Source organism: Manacus candei, unplaced genomic scaffold (genome assembly GCF_025592945.1).
Source record: "Manacus candei isolate 608988 ecotype Guabito, Panama unplaced genomic scaffold, ASM2559294v1 h1tg000109l, whole genome shotgun sequence".
Lineage (NCBI taxonomy): Eukaryota > Metazoa > Chordata > Aves > Passeriformes > Pipridae > Manacus > Manacus candei.
In genome coordinates, this window is record NW_026138157.1 from 2382590 (window position 1) to 2405170 (window position 22581).

The 22581-nt window shown below is 39.1% G+C and overlaps 1 long non-coding RNA gene across 1 annotated transcript in view; it reads left to right on the forward strand.

Annotated features, from left to right (window-relative positions):
* Positions 1-6106: 6106 nt before the first annotated feature.
* LOC127461627 (uncharacterized) overlaps positions 6107-22581 on the forward strand; it is a 31952-nt gene continuing 15477 nt past the window's right edge. The window contains exons 1-2 of the long non-coding RNA XR_007900186.1: positions 6107-6227; positions 16474-16681. This is a non-coding gene — a long non-coding RNA (uncharacterized LOC127461627). The remainder of the gene's footprint in view (positions 6228-16473; positions 16682-22581) is intronic.

Genomic DNA, 22581 nt, shown 5'->3' on the forward strand with positions numbered 1-22581 from the left:
AGATCGTATATTCCAACCCAGTGTGTGTGGGTTTTTTTGGTTGCTCTTCTCTGGACTCTTCAGGTGTCTGCATAAATCTTTAAGCATATAGTTCAAAACTGGACTGTATTTTTGATTTTAGGCATCATTAATACCAAAAGGTGTGAACTAGTTACCTCTCATAAAACACCGTATTTGCAAGAGAATCATACTCCTAACTTAGTTTGCACCTAGTTTATCAAAGATTTTTCTACATTTCTGTAGCTAACTTGCTTTTCTCTACTTTGTAATTGTGCATTTGATTTTCCTGCAGAAGTGCAGAACTTGTCTTTTTATTTCATTCCACCAATTTCACAGCCAATGATTAATTGACAACCCTTTTGACCTGTCCTGTGGATGTTTTTCTATTCTTCACAGCCAGATGCCCTGCAAATTTAGTGTACCTTAGTATTCCAGCATTCTGCTTCTAGCTGGACTTCAGTCAATCCTTTCAAAAAAAAGCAACAATAATAGTATTCATCCAAGAATCATATAGTAATGTGTTTTGAAGAACTTTCTTCTACTGGTTTACTAATGAAAGTACTGAGGACATATTGTGCAGCTTGTGCCACAGTCTTTCTAAACTTAATATCCTATTTTCTGTTTCTCCCTTAAGCTGTGGACTATAAACATGGAACAAAATAGAAAGGTCTGACATGATGTATTTTTCATCTCCATTAGGAAGGTTGGCCAGAATACTACCTGTGTTCCTGTTTCCCCAACCCTTCCCTAGAGCCAATAGCCACTCTGGTTGGTCTGGTCTGAGTCACACCTGACAGTTTTATTAGTGCTCATGAACAGCACTGGGCAACGACTGGATCGCTAGCTGAAGCTTGGCACTGTGTCTGTAATATCATGGATTTGGGCTTCTGGCAGGCAGGCAGCTGACACCCTAGGACACTGGTTTGACAATGGATGCCTCTGTTCATCTCAGAAATAAATGTAACAGAAAAAAATAATCTTGCTGTGATAGTCATCAACAAAGCAGAAAAAAAAAGAAAAAGAAAACATAACAATTTGCCTAGTGTCTGGTGTGTTTAATAACAGGTTTCCCCACATTGAAATGGTCACTCTTTGCTTCCCAAATTATTTAAGAGCAATAAATACACTCATCAGCTGACTTGTTCTCCAGCGGCTTTTAGAAAGTTTTTAAAGGGCTGCTTTATTCCCCCCCCTTTCAATCCTGGCAAATGTACAAATATCTAACTGAACTCACATTACTTAAATAGAAACTAATAGAAGAGATGATTGTACAAGCAGTTCAGGACCTGATCACAAATATACACTAAGCTGCTGGTTCTCCTGGGGTGAAATTCACCTAGAACAGAGGCAAGAATTGCACCTTCTTAGCTCAGAAAAGGTAACTATTCTTCTTGTATTTTAGTCAATCCAGCTGTAGAGTGAAGTGGAAAGGCAGAAGAGGAATCTCAAGAGCGTTGGCCTGATAGCTACAGAGTTATTTATAGCCAAAGAGAATAATCATAAAATAAGATAAAAATATTTTGGTTTTATATTGTTATCCTAAAGTGAATCACAATCTCTGAACCAATAAATAATGGAGAGAAGTGTTTAAAAAGGAAAAAAAATATTAATGAAAACATGATTTTATTTTTGTCTCTTCTGGAAGAGTGCTGTGCCAGGTGCAGTAGTAAACATATCTCCTTTGAATCACTGGAAATGAAAAACGGGCATATATTTGAGCTTAGGTTGTTCATATGGGTTTATAACTGTTTTGGATCTTTTGAGCACTCAGGAAAATCCAGCCCACAGATTTTTAAACTATGATTCTGGCTACAGAGGCACTACACATTCTTTTTCTGTTTTTAATAAGTCTTTCTCTTTGTGCAACAAATCCTTCTAAAAAATTGTACCAGCAGAGCTAACCAATGGGTAGCAGCTAGAGACTGAGGGGAGAGGAATTGCTTTGGCTGGACAGAGACTAAGGGATCTGTACACCCAAATTTCTATTGTTTTTAATAGGAATTTGGCTTCAAAAATCATAGCTCTCATATGTATTCAGTGTCTAAGAACTGGAGGTCTCTAACCATGCATTCCTATCTTGCTGGATCCAATCCCCCACTTTCTGGTACACACAGCAGGGGAGGCAGGTATGTCATTGCACGCATCCTCTGCAAGACTCCTCACTTGTCAGGTGCACATTGCTGTTTTTCTGGTCCAGAGAACCTACCATCTGCTGGCTGGAGCTTATAGCTGAAGGAAGGAGGAACCCATGCCCCACCAGGAGTGCAGAGGTTACTTAATAATCTTAAGAAGGTTTACTATGTTATAATGTGGATTAGTTTTTCCCGTTCTTTCAGTGGCTTTTCAGAAGATTAGGGGAGACTTTATGAAAATGCAGGACACTTGTGTACTCTACCTGTATTACATACACTCTGGCATACTGTCATTCTGATTCTCCCATGCAAATAACCAAAGGAAACGGAAAAATAATTTAAAAAAAGTCCTTTAATAACAACTGAAATTGAATATGTCATTTCAGTTCAAATGGAAAACCTGAACCTGGAAGCTTAAGTATATGACGAGGGGATGCTTATTGATTTTCTGAAGACCTTTATGATTACTGGGAACTCTGTGATTTAGGATTATTTACAAGAGGGCTAAGTATTACTGGTACTTTTTTGCAGTCAGTTCATCAATAACTGATGAATAAGGCTTATAAGTAAAGAGTGTAACTTGGTAGAGTGGTTGCAAGTGAAGGGAACTTTTGCAATCGTGTTTCCATTTCCACTACCTTTTCAAGAGACTCTTTAATTTGTGCTGAAGAGAACTAGCTATACAGGGACAGCATTCATTACTACGTATGCTGATGAAAAAAATTGCAAAGGAGTAGATTCCTGAGCAGAACTTCAGTGACGGTGCAGTTAGATAAACACAGGTTGACTGTAAGTTTGTTAATGTTGAGGATGTCAGAAAAATGAGAAACTCTGAAACCTTGATCAAGGCATCAAGACAATGGGACACATAATTTTGACACAGGAATCATTATGGATTGTATGAGGCTGGCTGTGCTCCAGAATTAGCTCCAGACTGAATTTTAATTCCATTCTATATCTTCCTTAATATTAGAAACCCGAGTAGTGAGTGGTTATTACTCTGAACTGTATTACGTGCACTGTTTAAGCACGCTGAGTACTGTACATGATTGTGACTTTATTTTTAAGTACACTTCTCTTTTATGTGCTTTTACTTAGAATGGCTCTGTAGGTTAATGTTGGACTCAACCCATACACACAGTGCACGTGGTTCTAGAGGGAAGTCACATTATCTGCCAGTGCTGAGCATAAAGAAGAGGGGAAGTGCTCTCCAAACTATATGAAGAGAATGTATCAACAGGCATAATATTTTTACTTTCCTGTCCATTATGGCTGCTGCTTTTGTTCCAAGAAAATAAGTGATCAGTGCAGACAAGGTGATGGCTGAAATTCTCCATCTCTTCCCATACATAGGCAGCTTTCTGGCAGAATAGCACAATTAGTTTTGCAGGCAACTAAACCCCCATAAATAATGGAGTAGATTAATTTTATCTGAATTTTATCTGAATGCCTCTTTAACACTTAGGATGTCACTAGGTGTCACTGACATTCACTGTTTTCCCATCTACCTTCTCTTCCCCTATGCCAATTCTTTCTGGGTTAGTTTCTGCTGGTAAAACATCTACAGAACTTATCAGTCTTGTTTCTGAGTCTGTGCCACCTGCCTGTGTCCTGACCACATCAATCCCTGGCTCTGCAGCCCACAGCTTGAAACTGAGACAAATGTGTTCTCATCCTCTTTCTTTTCTGTTCACTTGTGGTTAGAGAAAAAAAAGCGTATAAAGAATATGTACAATTTCATCAGAAAAAGGTCTGTTTTGTGATGTTGAATCAAACATTCCTTAGAGTTCTTACCTAAGGAGATATTGAGATTTTTTCACCTGTTTTGGTGGACGAAAAGACCTTTTACCCATGAGAATGCTGTAACACTATTCAGTGTTAGGGTTTTTGTACTTGGTGCCCTCCTGCTGTATTTTCCCTATGCAGTATGCAGAGGGTAAAAAAAAGAATGATTTCTAGAAAATCTGTTTTAGGACACTTACTACAGAGGAAAGAGAGGTAGGCTTCTGTCCCCTGAGACTAATAGACATCCAGAAAGTGGAAGGGTATTTTTTAAAAAGGAAGAAAATAAAAAGGTGTGTATGTATGGATGATGGGCAGAACAGTGGGAACTTGCTGTGGCATCTTGGTGACTGACATTCTTCTGGAAGATGTAGGTTAAACGTCTGTCACCAGAGGAAGAACAGAAAACCAAGGCTGAGATTGATGAATGTCCTGGTGTTTGATTTACAGAGTACAGTCTCCAAAATAGTTTGTAAATTTGTATCTGTGTTTGTGTGTGTGTGTTTGTGCAATTTTATACTGCACTTGCCTTTGTGTTTCCCACTGGCTAGCTTAAGCAGCTTCCTGCTTAGTTTGCTGGTGTCTGTGTATCCCATTTCAGTGTGCCTAGAGGCCTCTGACTGATTTATGTGTTGCTGTGAGCTTGAGACAGCTAATGTGGTTATCACCTCTAGCTGTTTACCCCACCCTAAAGTGTTAAGTAACTCCAGTGGTTCAGCAGCTGGTTTATGAACAGCTCAAATATCAGTGCAGGGGGAGTTGAGGGGGACACTTGGGCACAGTAACCTCATCATCTGTCTGGGGCTGAGCCATTTCTTCTTGTCCCCTTGCATGGCACAGACCAGGTACAAAGTAGAGTTTCTGTGGCCCAGTCCCCTTTTGAATTTAGCTTAGATGCACAAGAAATGTATTTTATAGTGCTGATTGTAGCCTTTCTAGTACAGTCTTCTCAACTAAATGCCTAAACTGTGCATAATGAGGAGCCTCATTTGATAAATGCTAAATTGGGAAGCACTTTGAAGGCTAGGGAAGCCCTTTCTGACTGTACCTGGAAGTGGTTACCTTAGGAATGTCACTTGTAAAGGAAGACATCAGAGACTGGGATTCAGTTAGGTAATTATGCCTCTGCTTCTGGACCAGTTTTTTAGACTCTTAAACTCTAACTGGAGAAATGGACACTCTTTTAGAATAAGCAGCATCTCTGGAAAATGACTCAAGTAGGCCAAGTGAAGTGTGTCTGAAGAGACCCATTTGCCTGTTATGAGCCTCAGGTGCAGACCCCCAAAGTGAGATGAGATGGATCTCTGCTACGGGAACTGGAACTGAGCTTGGCAGAAGCTTATCTGGAGATTCAGTGGGTCGAAATGTCTGTTTTGATAGTCCTTTCTATCCAGGCACAGTTTCTCTGTCTATCCAGGGCTTCACAGCTTGCACCTTTGAGAAAGACATAATGTTTCTGAGTGCTGGGATTACTTGCAGCAGCATGGGTTTGCCTTTCTGAAGTGTATCAGGGGAGGTGGAGGAGGGCAGCTTTCCTGCTCTGTGGCACGGGAGAGGTGCAGGGTCTGTCCTGAGCGTTTGCACCTGCTGAGCCTCTGCTGTCTCCCTTTGCTTTGACCCACACAATTAGATATTAGGGGCATTAGGACATGGCTACTGCACTGCTCCCTGGATTTCCTTTTCCCCTCCACATTTTAAGTACTGTTCAATACGAAGTGCACTCTGGTCTGACTGGGAATCCTAACCTGTTTGTTCATGGCCCATTTTTGCAGCTGCCTCCAGCTCATACAGAAAAAGGCACAGTTCCTCTTAGACACCCAAATAAAAGTTTATTTCTCCAAAAGCTCACCTACTCCTCAGTGGTTTTTTGTGGTGTGTATGTAGAGTCACTTGGCTTAGGGTTCTCAGCTCAGCATTATGATTTAGAGAGAGAAGAGAAACTTTTGGTAGAGATGTCAACAGTATCACTTGCTCTGGGTTTCTGGGAGAGGTCTAGCTGATGTAAACTGAGAAAACAAATCTCTGTCAAAAGCTGTTTTAAATTAGAGAATTTTCCCAGTTGAGGGAAAACTGAAGTTTCCGTTTTCTGTCCAGGCTAGAATTACAAAGGTAGATGCATACAAATAATTTTTTCCTTGAATTTTTTTGTCTAGTTATTTTCCATTTGTTTCTCTTTTTTTTTTTTGTTTGCAGTCTCCATGCTTATATAACAGCACTCAAGAGGAAACTACTAACAAGCCCATCTGATGGTTCGTGCCAGCTGTTTTAGTGGAGGCATACTGGATGCAACTGAGCTCCACCTTCTTTGTCGAGGTATATTATACAAGTGACACCATAATATATGGTTCAGTCAGAATGATAGCTACTTAACCTCTTGGTACACTTTTCATTAATTTTTCCTTGGATCAGTTATTGTGTTTTGTCTGTCACAGAACTGGGTTGAAAACTGCTCTGGGCATGGAATGTGTCATTCATTTAAACAACATCAAGGCACACTGTTCATGTTTAATTATTACTTTAATGCAAGTGCTAAACTGTTTTCAGTCACATCTAACAAACATGTTTTCTGGGACTGGTTGCTGGCTGACCTCAAGTAAGGGCATGTTAGGTTAAGCCTTGAAATGCTGCATCAAGCTGTCGTCTCAAATAGAAGTCAGCTCATTCATCCTCCCGTGAACTATCATTTAGATGAACCAATGGAAGCAGGATATATTAACTGCCCACCAGAAAGGACATTGCAGTATGCTGATGAGAAAATTCTAGAGTAATACTATTGATGATGTTTAAAAACATCTGTTCAAAATGTTGCAGTAGCTAAGTTAGCAACACTGTGTGGTAGATGAAAGCCACCTGTTGATGCAGTCTTTAAAAACAATATATAAATATTTCTATTGGTGCTGTTGCATCAGTTCTTTTCCAGGATATCTATTATGGCATGACACTTTTATTTGGAAATGGTCAGGATATTTATAGGCCCAGTTCCAGCAGACCATGATCTTGCTTTCAGTTGCTCAAAAAACCAGTTTGATGCAACATTTAGAAGTGAATGTCATGCTAAGTTAATGACTGAGAGAAAAAAAATCCAAGTAGACTTTTTTTCAGGACAAGGTGTTTGTAGAAAGCAAGGTCTAAGCTGTGTGTATTTGGGAGATCACTGGAAAGGATTAAGGACAGAAAACACCACGATACCTAATGTCTTGTTAAGGGTAGGATTTGCTGGGTTTTGAAGTATTCCAAATAAATTACATTCTGAGCAATAAATTTTGAGACATCCACAATCACTTCATAGGGCTGATGCATTCCAATTTTAAACTAAGTCAGAAGGTACATCCACTTTAATTGATCTTCCTTTCACCCTGGATCTCATCATTACTATATATTAGCAGTTGACTAATATAATGACAGCACTTATATAAAGATGCACACCTACTTAGAACTTCCTACAGACACGATCCTAAGGCCTGAGAGTCTTGTTTAGTTCTAAGTAACATCTGTTGGGAAAATCCATTATATCTGCCAGTGGATTTGTTTTGACATCTGAGACCAAACTTTTCCAAGTTCTCCTTTTTCTTTTTTTCTTTCCTGCCAATCTTTCCTGTTTTTCCACTGAACTGATGCTCATCACTATCCTTTCTTCCCGCTGGTGGCAGTGAGAGCAGCCAGCAGGGCTTGGCTTGACAAGTACCAACTGAAGTTTATATGTGCCAGGAATGTGTACCCATGTTAGTGACAGCCACTAGCTTACCAGTTATTGTACAGGGATCTTTTGAAAAAGGACTTGCAAGTGGGAATGACTGTGAAATCAGTTGTCTTTTGCTGCCCTTAATGTAGAACCATTAAGAGTTTTAAAATTTCAGCTTAACTTTTGAGTTTGAAGAAAGCTTTCTTTGTAAATTTCCTGGCCCAGACTGCTCTTGCTTCATGCTCTTGCCACGGTACTCTGTTGGTTTGTCCTGGTTCGAAGGAATAAATCCTGTTTTAAATTTCCTTGCTTTCTTACAACAAAGGGCTCTGGAGGAAAGAAAATCTTTTAATCCTCCCAGCAATAACCTGACATGACCTTCTAAACACACTATTAACTAAAAAATATTAGCAATATTTTGTAGCTGTCTTAAGAAAAGCTTACAATAGAGATGGACAAAATACTTAGAAGAATAATTATACTTGGATCTGAAGAAATTAGTATCCACAACACAATTACACGTTTAAAAAGAGCTAAATGTTAAAAACTATTTAAAAAAACCATGCAGTGTGGTATTGTTCAGTAGCACTGGCAGAATACAGACAGTTTTCTGCGTGGTCTTTCTAGGCTTCTGATTTCCTGACTGCCTTAGCACAAATTATTTGCCCGCTCTATGTTCTTTAGTTACTCCAATCTGTTTTTCCTTTCCTTCATAACTGCTCCACTTTCAGAAGATGTTCAGAGCTTCTTTTGAATATGCTCAATATGGGATACTTTTGGAAGATCTGCAGGAGGAGGCAGTTTTCTGCAAATCTGGTCTCTGCTACGTCAGTAGGCTGCCAACAATTGCACACAGTTTAAATGTCAAATAGGTGTTTTCTAAAAAAATTGTATAGCATTGTTCTGGTATAAGTACATTAACCTAACTTGTTTGGAAAGAAACTTATGGCACTAAATCATCACAAAGGTAACAACTTAAAATTACGTATCCAGCACTCTACTCTGACTGAGGTCAAAGAGAGATAACATAGCGTGGGATGCATAGTAGAGAAATTCAGGGAAAAGTCAGTAGGAAAAGCTAGAGAAAAGAAATTCAAGCTTGCTTTCTGTCTCTTGGATTAAAATACCTAAATTCAGAGATAAAATAGAGATTTGGAGGTAGAAGTTTGTTTGCTACTCTATGCACCTCATGTGGTCATTTTGGTATGCAGCAGGTAGCACTTGTGCATTCCCTCATGAAAATACTTGTTAAATCCTGCTGCCTTTAGTCCATCATTCTCCATTACGATTTTCCATCAAATATCTGATCTAAACCTAGTGAAGTCAGTGAGAGTCTTGCAATTGCATCAAGCACAAACTGCACAAAATAACGGCTAGACCCATGGAGAGACATGAGGGATATGATGCCCCAAAGTAGGATGCATACAGGTACCCTCTGCCTCAGAGCCGATAATAACTATGTTCACTCTCTGGAGAGAAGAGTACTCCAAGGGTGGAGTTCCCACTTCAAATTCAGATTTGAACCCTGATAAGCAGATCGAATTGAAGCATATGCTCGGTGTCAAGTTCTCCTGCTGTGAGAACATTTTTGGGTCAAGAAGTATAACACAGAATAGGTAAGGTTGGAAAGGACCACTAGAGGTCATATTATCCAACCTTCTTACTCAGGCAGGGTCCCCTGCAGACCATTACTCAGGATTGTGTTAAGACAGCTTTTGAATATCTCCAGAGAAGGAGACTCCACAACTTCTGTGGGCAACCTGCTCCAGCGCTCAGTCACCCTCCCAGTAAAGAAGTTCTTCCTCATGTTGGGGGAACTTGCTGTGTGTCAGTTTCTGCCTGTTGCCTCTTGTCTTATTGATCAACACCACTGAGAAGAGCCTGGCTCCATTCTCTTATACAGTATGGAGAAGAGTAATGGCAGAATTGTGGCAGGAGTGGTCAGGTATGAATTACCTGCGTCTTTGGTGTCCCAGTTTTGCAGCCCAGTCCCTCTCTCATGGCAGAAAGAACCACTGGCACTGTGGAGGCTGGAGCAGCAGCTCCACTGACTATCCTGCTGGCTCTAACAGAGCACACCCCTATTGTGGCAGGCAAGGTAGCTGTAGTGTCCCTGGTCACAACTGGGATTAGCACTATTCTGTTTACCAGGGTGGCCCCTATTCCCTCAGGCTTGCCATGGGCTTGTTCTCTTGCAGGTAAATCCTGAGTGCAAGCAGGATTAAGTCTCACATTTTCTTGATGGCTGGGGCCTTCTTCAGTGCCTAGCTGGCAGTGGGTGTACTTTCCCTTCTCCTGCACAGGTTTGAAATACCCTCTCCACTGAGTGTTTTCAGCCACAGCAGGTACAGTCATGTAGCTCTACTCCTTGGAGAGTACCTTACTGAACACGCTAAGAGGTCATTTAGAGGAAGGTGTGTCAGGGAAGCATCTCTGCCCCACTGACATTAACTTTGCAAAGACCTATGGGGTCTTACTCTCCCAATTATTCCCTCTTCGCCCTAGTAGACACCCTGTGCATGAGCCTCACAGGTTGCTACTGCAGGGAGGAGATTGTGATAACTGTCAGATATGTCCTTTACACATTCTTGTTTAATTAAAATAATATTCCATTAGTTTTAAGTTCTTTGAACACCCTTCATTCAGTTCCAAGTCCTCCAGCAGCCATCACTTTGCCCAAAAAGCTTTCTGCTTTTCTTTGAGTGTCAAACTGCTGTCTTCACTAGCCTCTGCGGACCCATCTCTGCACTGTCTTCTTGTGTTACTGCATGGTTTTTTTTCTTCTGAAAAGAAGTAGTTCTTATAACAAGCAAGTCCAATTCCTGCTTCTGCATTTGACTCTGGGGAAGATCCCTTAGGCTGCACCGCCCAGCTCCTCCTCCAACCTTGTCATGCTGATTCGTGCTTTAGCCTGTAGCTTCTATTGTATTTATTGCTAAACAAAAGGAGGGTTTTTTTACTCCCTCATTTTGGATGAGTAGAAGATAGTTATGTTCACCAGTTTCCCCAAGCTTGTGGCTGCCCGCTGATAGACAGCTTGCTTGCTGAGCACCACCTCATCTCCAGGAAGGTGGTGTGCAAGGAGCCTAATGGCCTGACAAACTCAGTAATTTTGCCCAAGTCCATATGGATCTTATGTTATTCATGGCTTCTGATGAACTGCATATTCCTCACTGATTTAGTGGTTGGCTTGTGATGTTTTTCGATGAGTCAAATCTCTGTAATAGTGACCGTACATCCATGTATGTGGTAAATGTGAAAGAAAACAGATGTCTATAAAAGTCACTGAGTCTGATTTGGAATGATGAACAGTATTATGATTAATCATAGCTGTACAGCTAATGTGTAGTATTTTTACAGGATAGGGTGGAAATTGCTTGTTTCACACCTGTATGACTTCTATCTTAATATTTGAATTCAGCCAAACAAAGTTAAGTACAGGCTATTTATTTGAAGAGTAAAGGCATAATTACTACGGTGTTTCAGAAGTTCTAGTACAGTCTTGCAACCATAAATTCATTCCAACATTGGTTTTTTTTTCCTGGCAATATCTACGCTGTGTTTATATGTAAAAAGAAACAAACAGTAGCCAATAATTAACTGTCATCTAGAAATGTGGAGAGAGAGTGTAGCAGTTGTTCCCCCATAGATTTCTTCCAATACAATGAAGATATATTTAATGTTGTTCTTATAAATTGTCTTATATCAAAGCTGAAACATTTGTTGAACTCTAGATTAAGGACAGAGTCTTAATCCAGATTTAATCAGACACTCTGAAGCACAGAGTTTCAAAATTCCTGAGATCAGAAAGCAAAGAGTTTCGCAAAAATAAGTATCAGCCAAGTCCTATTCCTGTAAGACTGGAGGTTGAATAATGAAAGTGCAGTGGCAGAAAGTAATAGCTGAACACAGAAAAATGAAAGGTCTGACCCTGTGAACTAACTTTAAGGTCATGAACAGGATCTTACAAAATCAACATAAATTCATTACTGGAAGAAGCTAGAATAAAGTCTTAAATACAGAGCAAGTGTGATGAGTCAGATCTGGTCAAGTGGCGTATATATGCAAAATTCTGAATAAAAATAATCAAATTAACATGCAGTGAAGAGAGAATTTCCATAATGAAGCCTGTAATTTCCTGGAGAGACTTAGCTAAGTATGGTTTGGACAAGTCAAGAGACGAAAGAACTCCTTTTTTTTTGGGAGATGGACAGACAGTTTGCAGTGCAGACATATTATTTTCTTGGATTACCTGCTTTGGTGTCATTACTGAAGAACTCTCATACTCTATAGAACCCTCTTAAGACCTTGTCCTCTGGCTTAAATAAAGGCTATAGAATGTTGTAAATGCAGTAATAAATATTGGGGTTTTTTTTCAGAAGTAAATGGACACTGAGTGTAGGTGGAGATATCTTCCATTTTTTGTACTACTTTTTGAAAGACGGCATTTCTCAGAATAGTGTGAGAAGGCTTGGAACACTGATTTACTCCTGTTGTAAGATCATTCTGCAAATGACTCCAAATTGCAGTAATTTAGAAATTTTGAGGTTCTGTCTATATTTGGATTTGTACATTCGGCAAGCTTTTAATGCAAATATATGAATCTTTGGCAATTACTTTAATTCATGAATAGAAATTTAATTGAACTAAATACATGAATGTACCTTACAGTGCTCAGGCTTTGTGAGACATTTCTACTAAATCGGCTTATGAATTTCCTTTTGATGAGCTTAATTGTTGACAGATTTTTCAAAAGCCAACAACAGCTTGCTTTGCTAGCTAGTATTCACATGAACTGGATAGTCTTGTGAAGTCCCTTATGCAATTTGCATAATATTATTCTTCTACTGTAAGATGAAATGAAATCCTTTGTAGTGAACCTAATAATGTTAGACATTGTAAAGACATCAATCCAAATAAAATTTAAATACCAGAAAAATCACCCTCCCAGCTTGTCCTTCAACATCTCAGAATATGCATAGCTAGAAAAAATAGACTTTTTTTCTTCTCTTTTTTTTCCCCCAGAGGACTATTTAGAAAAAGGGTCCTAAATAATGAGATGTGATCTCTTAATGAGGGTATTATGAAGATATTTTGTTATTTTTTTCAGCAAAGCTGAAACTAGGTTTTTCATCCGAGATCCCTCAAGTCAGAATGCATTACATATGCAAATATATTAATTAAATAGGTTGTATTCATTCATACTTGATTCATTAAATCAACAAAACAAGTTAACCATTTTGTCCATCCGTGTGAAACATAAATTCTAGATATCTACCCAGAAATTTTTGTTGTTGGTGGTAATATTTTAGAATTCTATTGTCTGGAAGTAAGAGGAGAATGAAATGTAAGCTAAGCAGTAGGATCTGTAATCCATAATGACGGCTGTGGATGTCTGAGTGAAGTGAAGCATATAGAAGCCTTGAAAACAACTGACCCTGTTTTCCTCCAACATTTCTGAAGAATTTGGCTCCGTTAATAATGCCTTAAAAGTAATAAAGGCTGGGATCTGTGGATTCTAGCTAAATGAGGTCACATCCTACAGTCCTTACTTTGTCTTACTGGAGTAAATTTCCCATTTGCTCAGGATGAGATGGGGACTAAGCACTGATTAAGGGTGGCAGGATGGGAAATGGTTTGACACCTCTAAGACTGCGTTTGCAAACTGCTGGAACCACAAATGAGCTCAGTGTTTAGCAAGATGGTGGACGCCAGCGTGAAGCTTGGAAGTGCCAATTTTAATTAAAAACTGCATCTTCAAATCAAGTTCCTAGTTAACAATGGGTGGGAAATTCTTCCCACCATGCAAGCTTTCTGAATGCCGTATTGACTGGCAAGATGTGTGCAGCTTCCTCTTCCACAAAAGTCCTCCTACCATCATCTTCCCCTTCACCTCCCCCTGCCAGAAGAAAAAGACTACATTGTTTATGGAAGGTCTCCTTGTTCATATCCTGCATCTAGGCCAGAATAGATGGATTTTATTTTGTCCTCCCCATCCCCCTTCCTTCATTGTTAACAATGGAGTGAACACATGAGATTAACATGGCTCTTGACATGGCTCAGTTGTTTGCCATTTGGAAAGTACTGATTCTTCAGTTGTGTAATTGTTAAAATAAAAAAGTATAAAAAGACTCAGTCGTTTTCTGTTTATTCCAAAGACAGGGAGAACAGAATAGTAGGGGAGAGATGGGGGAAACCAACAACAAAAAACAAATTAGTTTAAGAATCAGCATGTTCCCCTTACTTTAAGGAACACAGTAAACATTTCAAAAGTGCATGCCAGCTCATTATCTAACTCAAGTCTTCATTGACTTCATGAAAAACAGCAGCAGTTAAGCAATGTTTGCCAAAAGCAAATTTGGGTACATGCATTGCTAAAAAAATGTGACATCCGCTCTGTACAGGTTCCTTAATCTACCACACAGGGGCAAATCAACATTTCATCGTTATCGTTTCTCTCTGTTGTTTAGTGCTTTCATGATTGCTCTTCTAGTCTGTTTTGATCATTGTTTATCCAAAACTGTGGTATGACGTATGATTTGAATTCTTAGCCAGAAATGAACCTCTGCAAGTGTTTAAAGATGTAGAGACAATTTCAGTAATATAATCTTGAATGTAATATCTGTTTGCAAGTATCTTTCTCACAAAGTTTATTGTTTAAAAAAGTCTTAAATGGATGTGCGATATTTATGAATTCCTTTTTTAAGATTTAAGATTTAGTTTGTCATTAATTTCACGTATTTTTTAAAATGAATTTTCTTTTTTGGTTCAGGAATAGTACAGGTATCTTTCTTTTTCAGTCAATTTGGTGTGGCACTTGCAGTTTACAGTTACATTGTTGAAAATACTGTGACATAGCATTTGAATATACTCTATATTAAAATATTGCCATTTATTGTGGTAACCAATGATACAGCAAATTTCATTAGTTGTTCCTTATGGATGCTGACCATTCTTTAGTAAACTAATACCTCTGTCTGTCCAAATATATAAATTTAAAAATATTTTGAATGCTATTGAACTTGGTTTCCTTTGAGAGTAACTCTTACTCAAGAAAAAGGCAAGCATATCTTGAACAATTGTTTTACTAAATAGCTTAAAGAAAAGTTCTGTTTGGAAACCATACAGGCTTCCCCCATAGCCCTCATACTGTCTAGTGTGTGCCTTTGGGTCCTGTGGGCATTGATTTCTCTCATCTTAAGTCTCTGCCCTTAAAATTATCTGGTCATTTGAATAAGTTTTATTTCTCTCTGGAATACCCTTCTGCCATATGTTTAAAATTCAGAGTTGCTGTGCAGTTCTGATCATTATTTTTTCTATTCCACATATAGTACATCATACTCTTACCTTTCATGAGCGAAGGGTGTTGAAAAAATGCTTGTTTACTTGTTCCTTGAATATATAGTTTCTGATTTTTTAATTTTTATTTTTAAAACACAGAAATCTTTTGATTCAGAATTTCTTAATGAAATGAGGAATTCTGCAGAAAATAATGCCACTTTCTTATGTTTTTGAGACATTTATCTCATTTTCCCTTGGGGAAAGAGAAAACAGCTGGTGAAATTAGGATTTCAAAATGGAAAAAAAATAAACACCCATTTGACATTTTATCAAAAGCTGGAAAATGCTAGTGAAGTTTCTCTCCACTAATTTTCCCCTTCTTCAAAAATTCCCATTGTTATTCTTGAATTTGTAAATCTTCATGAGAACCAGGTGACAGAATGTAGATCAGATAATTATTTTTTTTTCTGCGGGGGAGATGTGTTTATTTTTTTTTAGGTAGTTATGTCCAAACCAGAGTATATCAATATGTTCCAATATTTATTTCAGGCTTTTCTTTGTTGTTAAGCAAAGATTACTTCACTCCCATGGTGTGGTTACTTCAGTCAATGCAGTACAATCTGGAAAGGACATTGACATGGAAAATCAAAGTGTCAGACACTTTGAAAGGAGTTTTTAAACAACATAAGGAAGGACATCAGCACTGTCAGTTGAAATAACTGAACCTTAGCTATTAGTGTTGATCAGGGAAATGCCAGAGGAAGAGCATAAGGGGACCAATATATGCCTGTACCAAACATTTCAGCAACTTTTTCTTGACAGCAGCCAGCAGAAGGTGCTCATGGAGAAGCATAGGAAAAAGGGCAAGGACAGTGATTCTTCCAGCTTCTGACAGTCAGCAGTTTTGAGACTCCCTGTGCTGAAGTTGCAACTTAAGCATTGTTTTTGTGAACCACTGAGTCCAGAAGCAACAATAGGAACAATGGATCACTGTTCAGCATCAGTGGCAACTGCACTTAGAAATAAGTAACATTGCCACTTCAAAATGCTTGACATAGACAACAGAGACAGAAGAGCCAGGAAATTATGGTGGTGCTAAAGCCACACCCATGGCCAGGGGCAACATCTCACAGCTCCTCCAAGTTGTGAACTCCTTGGGAGCTGAGAATCCCTACCATGCAGAGAGGTAGGAGCCAAGCTCACCATTATATAATGCAGCAACTTCTGCCCATGTGGCATCTTAATGGGACATGATGTCTTATTCTTCAATGTAAGGGTTCCTGCCTGTGGGTTCCTGCTGAGATATTTGCTTGGTGAGAGTTGACTGACTTTGCCTCATACCAATACATGATGCCACCAGTCAGCTGATCTCTTGTGGTTGAGGCAGACTTCCACATTCTCTCAGAGTTACTGTCTCTTTCTGTAGTTCCTTGCTTGGGTATCTGCCTCATGTAGGATGTAAGCAATCCCATATTGTTTCCTCTGGCAGCTCTCTTTGGGGCCTGTCAGCAGGGCTCTCAAATAAGTAGCTCTGTGCAAGTCTTCCTGCACAATGCTTGTCCTAATATGTGATCACCTGTGTGTTTCTTTCCACAGCAAAGCCTTTGGAAAATGTCACAGCCTGAAGAATATTGGGCATTTAAAATCTGGCTCCAAATTTCCTCATGAACCAATCTGCTGCTCTGCACCTGTAGAAGGGGACAGGTGGGTTGCTGCAAATTAGTCTGCAAACCCCTCCTCAGTGAGCCCCACGGTTAGCCAGTCTCTTGACTCTGCATGAGGCAGCGACTCCTGCTGAGTTCCTGTGAGTATTTTGCGTGCAGCACTTCTCCTTGCAAAGTGGCAACACGCTGGGACACAAAATAGAAGGCCCTGTCCTGGTGTGAGCACTGCACAGAACGGGAGGGCACTTGTGATGGATAGGAACTGAGCTGTATTGGTGTTTCGGGTAGTTCCTGCTGGGTTTGGAGACAGCATGTGTGTGTTTGAAGTTTACTTGGGGATGAAGGGTAATATGCCAACACAGGCTTTTGAACTGTTCCTTGCTGCACAAATAGCCCCATTCATTGCAGCAGACAGCTCTGCATTTTCATCCCTTCCTTGTTTTACTTAATTTTGCTCCCACAAAAATGTTACTGAACTCTGCAGAAATTTTGCTTGGGTGAGGACTGTAGTAAATCATGAAAAAATGTCAGGAGCTGAGACCAGATAAGAATGAAAATTGTAACAGTGTCCTCAGCATTAACAATTGAAACTGGTTTTTGCATGTCACCTGTCTCCCTTTTCCTCACATTGGGTAGTTGTAAATGGCAGGCCTTGTTTCCTTTTGCAGTATGATTATTTTTACTGCATCCCTTATCTTTGTCTCTTGGAAAGAGCAAATAAAAACAAAGCTTTGCTTCACATTTTTGCTTGAAGATAAATTGGAACATTTTAACAGAGTAACTTTTAATGACTGTTTACTTTTGCAGTGATCAGGGCCAGTACTCAGGGCCAGTACTCAGGACTACAGCTGCATGGGTAAACTCCCATGCTCCTTTATAACCATTTAGGGGTCAATGTTTCTGAAAGTGTGAGAAGGATGGCATTGATGCAAATAAGTGGGTATGCTGCCCACCTTGCCTGTGAGAACTGCAAGACTGAAAATACAACTGATGTCGGTCAGTCCCACGGAAACAGCAGGGCACAATCTGTGAATTACACTGATGTACACAGTTATGTGAAGAGAGGTCTTTGTCCTTTTTTTTTTTGTTTTCATGGATAAACTTTTACTACCTGCTAAATTTAGACTCTTAGACTCATCTCTGTGAAGCCGGAGCTGAACCACACCCTTCAAATGTGAAAAGCTGTTGCATTAAATCATTGTAATACTCGGAGGGCTCAGTCAAATGAGGACAAGATTGCAGGCAGGTGCAATTTCCTTTTAGAAATAGATAGACAGTGCTTCTGCATTCTATAATGTGTTGGTTTTAGTCTCTACAAAATACAATTTGCATTCTGTTATAACTAGTAACAAATCACACATCTGGAACAAAGAGGAATGTAGCTGAGCAGTATATTACATTTATCTGCAATCTGTTTCAGATCTCCTGGTTCCTTTCAATTTTAACTCTGCAACAAATGTACTCCCAGTGTTCATTTTTATCACTTGTTACAGTGTTTAACAAAGGTCATTGTGACCCAGAGGAAGCTTAAGAGGAAAGTGTTACAGTGGATCTTGGAAATGGATTTTAACTCTGATGACAGTGGGCATGAAGCCAAGCCCAGCTCTCCTGCGTGTATTTAATTTGCACTCTTAATTTTTCCTTACGCCGAGCTGGATTCAATCATGGAGCCAAATCCAATGGATGAGGCAGATATCTTCAATAATTAGTACCTCTTTCTTCTCTGATGGCTTTTTTCAAAAGAATACTTTAGATTGTTTACTTTTTCTGTGGTTGAATTGTTGAATAAATAACAAAAATGTAGCCACTGTTGAAAAGAACAGTCTTCCAGTGAATGTCTAAAAATATTTAATTCTGTGCCTAAGAACCACCATCTTGTCAAATCTGGTGACAAACTTTTTTTTTAATGGGGCTTTACCTGCTCAGGTCACTAGATTCAACACCATAATGTCCTTGTTCTTCTATTTTATGATTTCATCTGTTTAGATTTTGCCTGCTGTAAGGCTATCTGATTAGACTGGTGCAAAAGAAATTATTTTTCATGGTTCAGAAATGCCAAAGCTATCCTGATTTCCAAAATATTCAGATATAAATAGTTGCTCATATTGTTAAAATTTATTAAAAATTATTTCACAGATATTTGTGCTATGCTTCGTACTATCTTTTGCAACAATAGAGAACTGACCCATAAGGTAGGCATGTATGTATCTAGCTAGATTTATAGCTACTGGTGCTTCCGAGTACAAAATACTCAGAAGGTTCGTTTCTAAGAAATTAGAACTTTGGTGAATCACATAGTTTAGAAAAGGTTTTCCAAGTTTTTTTTAAAGGGCAGTGTCCATGTCTTGCATGTTTTTTTCAAGTGCAGAGGTTTTCCTGGCTCCATGAAACATCTTGGTGCTGTGTTTATCAAGTTGTTTGTGCTTAGATTTTATTAATTTATGTATTACCATACTATGGCATTGATTATGATTTCTGTTTCCTCTGGGCAAGCAATAGCCTGCAGTGCCTGAGAATTATGTTTTCCAAAACATGGCATACAATAACTATATTTTGTCCAGTGAAAAATGTTCATTTTTGAAATATAACCAATTTTCTGCCTTTTCTCCAACTGCAGTCAGAGCACTTTCTCTATTCTTCTGCATTGTTCCTGTAGAGAAGGAATGTCTGGGAGAGGGATTGGCACTCAGATATACTTAATACATTCAGTTTTTTTTTCTGTGCCCATGTGGTGTAAATATTCTGCATTTCTATGTTCTTTTATATTTGCAAATATATATATATGGTTATTGATTTTTTCCATGAGTGCTATAAATAATACCTAAGGCTTTACATCTATGCAATCTCAAAAGACAAGATCTAAAAAGTCAAACCTGCAAGCTCAGATAAGCTTAGCTGATAATAAGACAGATTTATTGTGCTTTTTTTTAATGAAGGTAGGAGTTACTATTGAAAATAAAAGTCCTTCAGTGACTGTGTAGCTCAAAGTACTTAAATTTGTTCTAAATGTAAATATTCTTGTTTTGCTTCGAAGTGCACGTGCATCTTCCTGCATTAGTGCTATTATTGACATTGTCTTGTAGTGATATTTCAAACTGAAATTGTAGAATTCGAGGTCTTTGTGATGATGATAATCTTCCTAATCATGCACTTAGTTCTGATAATTATTGTCAATGGAATATCATTCAGCCAATGGAAGACCAAAATCCTTTTAAAAACACATTAATCACATTAAAATTTTTTACCAATGCTGTTCATAACAGTTACAGGACATATGTATCAAATTACAGTATATCAGTAATATTTTTTTCAGTATGTTTCCATTTCCTACCTCCCTCCTACCATTTTGACTTGTATTGGGCTAAAAAAACCAACTGTTGCTTACAATCAAAGTAAGAAAATGTAGTATTCATAGTTTCAGTATGGCATGAGTAATGAACAGTACATTTCCTGTTGTTCTGTGATTAGTTTGTAATAAAGTGTATTACAGATGTAGCTCTAACATCGTCTCCAGTTAAAGAAAAATACTCATCAAGCCCTTTATTTGCCAGAATCACACTGAGTAAAAGTTTAACTATTGTGTCAAGGCTATCTTCTCAACAACACAACAGGCAAACTGGAGTGAATTAGAGAACAAAGTACAAATGTGTTTGCAACCACCATTTCCATAAGATAATTCACATTTCACTATGTACTTATGGAATACCATTGTGACACTTGGTTGATGTATACATGCTGAGTAGATAAATAGGTTGTAGCACACTTCCCTCGTGGACTCATGGCCCCTTCCTCACATGTTACCAAATCCATATCCGTCTAATTTCTGCCTGTTTTAAGACTAATAATCCCTGTTTTCAAACAGTGCATGCAACTAAAAATGTTAGAATTCCACTTACCTGTGAGTGAACTGCCTAGTGTGTTGCCATTTTGACCATGGTAGTCAAGCTGGCCATCTCACAGAAGCCACCTCTGGTAAGTTGGCAAAGTTGCTTTGTAGTGAAGAGACTTCAGAGACAAATCCAGACCCTGTTAAAGTCAATGATGGTTTTGCTGTTGACTCTGATGGCTTTAGAATTTGTAAGAACTACTTCAGTATGTCCTGAGATCTGTTTTCTCAGAGCAGGATCTGCAAACAGGTCTCTTCTTCAGCAGCACTGTGGCCCTTTGGACTTTGGGATGAGGGAGTTCATAAGGGACCAAGAGAAGCTCATTGAAAACTCTCTGGACCATGGAAATGGACAGTCATTTCTGAAAATACCAATAAGAAGATGAATCATGTTGTCTTGTGTATCTTATAATTTCTGATTAAGTATTTAAGAATTTATCCCTAAATATGTCAATTCTTTTAACTAAGTGACGTGTCACCACATTGGTTTAGAAGTAGTACGGTCACATTTTATTATCTTGCATGATTCCATGGAACAAAACCCTTTAAAATCTTGTAGGATGATCTAAATACCACTTTTTTATTTGCTAGTATTATTTTAAATGCCAGAACAATCACAAAAGAATTTTAATCTTATTAAGGAAATATATTTTTAAAAAGACTAATACTTTGCTTCTGCTTGTTAAAACAGTATTAAAACAAGGGAAATGTGTTTGTAGTTAACTCCCAGAGGACTTGGTGTCAGAAGAAATGTATTGTCCTTTTTAGGAAGGTGGCCTCTACCAGATGTAGGCTCAGAAATGGCAATTGCTATTCACGTAAATGACTAGCAGGTTTATCCTGCCTTTCTCTGGGGCCATCTTGAATTTTGGCAAAAGGCAAAGAGCAGGCCCATAAGAAAATAGTAGTTCTCATGGGAACAGTAAAAATATGTTGGTATTGTTTAATTCTTTCATAACATGCTAAATTAATTTATTTGTTTTTTGAGTCTTTTAAAGTATAATGCCACCAGGGAATGTGTTTTTCATATACCAGTCTTAAAAATATATTAAAGTTTTAGGGACACCAGTCAATGAGTAAACACATTGGTTATCCACATTGGGTGACTGGGAGAGAGAAGGCTTGATTTTTTGCTGCTTTACATATTGTATAGTAATTGGCACCAGTGCAAAGTGATCTTATCTGTACATATTGCAATCTTTTTGCGCAGAAGTAGACAACTGTAGAACATGCAGGATTGTGGAGTAGCAGATTCATGTTGTTCATAAATGCTTGCAAAGCACCCTGTCATAATGCTTGTTGTTTGGTAGATGCTTTTGACAACTTTTCATGTTTGGCTAGTGTCATGGTTTGAGATAGCCCCATAATCCAATTCCCTAGCTCCATCCCTCTCCCACATCTCAACCTAATGTGAGATGGGTTGTTCCAGACAAAACACACCAGACTCAAAGTGGGGGAAAGGGAATATATTACAATGACTGTACAAATAAATACCATATCACATTATACACATGATCACCAACTATCTCTACCATGACATATAGTATTTAAAGTGGACCAGATCTCTTCTCCCCTCCAAATAAAAGTCTAGGAGGGAAAGAAGGACAGATCCCTTCCAGTCCTTAAGCAGCAGCATCTTCTGAGGCAGCAGTCTGTCTGTCTTCTCCACATGCAGCAGCTGATAGTTGGCTTTCTGCCAGCACTCACGAGGGAGGTATCCAAGCCTCTCTCGGCCCCATCGCCTCCAACCGAGGGGTCTTCCGCGGGCTTCGTAACCCCAGACAAGGTCGTATCACCACGTCATATCACGAAGACACAGGGGGGTCTTCGTGACGGTCTGGTATCTCTTGCAGGGCCTCTGTGCCCTGTCTCTCAGGCTGCCACCGTGGCAGCAGTGCAAGGGGGGGGGAGCCAAGGTCAACTCCCCCTGCATTCCATCTGGCCGTCCCGGTCCAGCTCCAGGACGCTCTGAGCTTCTCAGCTCCTCTCTCTCTCTGGTGCTGCATACTCTAAGGCTCCTCTAAGATAGGAGTCCATCTACTCCTCCTTTCTCGGCGGTCTCAAAGGAGTTTTGGGGGGCTGGTACAGTCTTACCCCCAGAACTCTGTCTCTCAGGCTGCTGGCTCTCTCTTCTTCCTGGTTCTCCTTCCAGGA